Below are 2,461 nucleotides of genomic sequence, written 5' to 3' on the forward strand. Positions count from 1 at the left end.
TACTAAGCCCCATCAATATACAGACAGACATAAATGGTGCGTTCATTATTCAGATGTGATGAACAAATATAAAAGATACAATACAATCAACAAAAAGAAGCAGACACGGATTTCTTTTTTTCTTTTTACGGCAGTGATAAAAAATATCCTTGCTTTTACTGCAGGCAAAATGAAAATAATTCATCTCTCTTTGGTAATCGAATTATGAATCTATAATGAAAAAAGGATTATGAAAATCAATACAAAATATACATCTAATAAAAGCTGGCAAAATAAACATCTTCAGAAATGAGTGAACATCACAAATAATCACTCGAAGATCAATAAACGAAAGGCGAAAGCCACATTATTTTCCTAACACACAAATTACTCCTTCGCCCACCAAGCCAAGCCAGACAGACGGGGCAGTGAGGTCCTCTCGCCGTCGACCGAAGCCGCCCGGTGACGTAACCCGACGGCGTAACCATAGTGCGCGCCACGGACTCCAGCATTATAACAAATTAGGTTCAGTGAGGAGCATTAATCAGCAAGGAATCACGGAATAACGAGAAAGGAGAGCTTGGGAGAGAGCCCTTTGAACGATATCGTACGTTCTCGTTCCGTTTCTATCGAGGACAAGGAGGATCCAATGCGGTCTTTTGTTTAAGAGGCGCCTTAGAAGTGGAGAGGAATCGAAAATTCACTATTGAATTTTCTCTCGAGGAGAGGGCGCCGGTGGGAAGGACGGGGTGGGAAGAACACGTTTTAATTTCACAGGCTGAATGTTTTAAAAAAAGGGACTTGGTTCGGGCTTGGCAGGTCGAGTTTAACCCTTTGCCCCCCAGCACCTCGGCCGTGGCCTACCTCCCTCGGTCTCAGAAATTCATATTTGTTACATATTCATCGGTGAATATGATACGGCCGCCTTTCCCACCTCATCTGAAGATACTCTATGCGATATGGATCTACCAGAGAGGCGTGACGTGGGCAGAGGTGAGAGGAAATCTGAACAATGAATAAATGAATGAATCTCTCAGCTGAGGAGGGTTCCCACAGGACCGAGGGTGACTTGGCCAAATACCAGGTAATTGTCTGCTCAAATGGCCCCTGTACACACACACGCACACGCCTATCCCTGGCGGCCAGTGGGCGGGGAGGAGGGCGGGTGATGGGTGGCAGAGGGAAACGTAAAGAAAGGATGACCATGAGTAAGATGATGAAGAGAGGTCACAGGCAAGTGGATGGAACCTAGAAATGGAACGAGAATGAAAAGCGAAGATCACTCACAACACACATACCAAATCCAGAACGAAATAAATTATGTAAAGGATGCGCTCATGTGACTGGGAAACGAAAAAGGCAAAATTTGAAAAGAGATTCAGGAAGGGTGAGTGGTGAATGATAAGTCTACTATAAACGTGACGACAGACCGTGTGAAAAAAAAAGTTCATCAAATAAACAGGAATTCGGCTAAACCTAAACTAGAGTCAAACAATGAAAATTCGAGTAATAAAAGACACCAAAAATCAATTAAAAGTGATACTGAAACACATGCAAGGAACGTATTCTGATTTTTGAAACTATACCATACGAAAAATAATAAAAACATCAAAGACATAGGAGCACGAGTCTTGAACAGCAAATATAACAGACGTAAAAGACAGTAAGAATGACATTAGTGAGGCGAGGAGAGGGAGGGGAGCAAACAGTGAGTGAGAGTCTTGTCAGTGAAAAACTACCAGAAGGGTTGACCAGTGATGGAAGCGAAGGCAGGGGAGGAAGGCAGAGGCAGGGTAGCATCAGTAGTTAAAGGATAGCTCTTAACTGCCCACTTGACCACTGACCAAGTTATTAGAGTGGTAATTAGCTGTAGCGGCAAACGGCCTAACAACCTTCCGTTAAAATTGAATATTATAATCATCCACATTTAGGTGGAATATTATGTTACCTGCATACTAAGCTTATGAAAGTTATGTTAATTGATATACCCTTTTAACCGTAGTGCACACATCCTTAACATATTTATTTGAAAATTATGAACAAAATGGACCTGGGTCTGACAGTTTCCCTGATATATCTGTATCATATATTCATCTTCGGAGGTGATTAATGTATAAGAAAATTACATTCTATATCTTCAGTTATTATTCATTCAACATCCATATTGCGCATTACTTTTCGACAGCAATTACCATTCATGTCTTGTTCCCGAGCGTAAACTACAGCAACGTTTAGGGCAGACATTAAAAGGGCCATTCGCATCATTCACGCGGTTTTATGACTAATATCACTTCGCCGTGAACGCAGCCTCGAACGGAATATAAATACGGGATTGTAACCCACAGCAAGGACTTCCCCGCCGCTATCAGGCCTTCGGAGTCACTGGCTTATCGGGAGTGCATCTGCAGCGTCGCCTCACGCCCTTTGGTCCTCCGCCACGGCTTCGAGGAGCTCAACTTGTCCCCTTTTCTCTTGCTGTAAA

This window comes from Penaeus monodon, chromosome 25 (genome assembly GCF_015228065.2).
Source record: "Penaeus monodon isolate SGIC_2016 chromosome 25, NSTDA_Pmon_1, whole genome shotgun sequence".
Lineage (NCBI taxonomy): Eukaryota > Metazoa > Arthropoda > Malacostraca > Decapoda > Penaeidae > Penaeus > Penaeus monodon.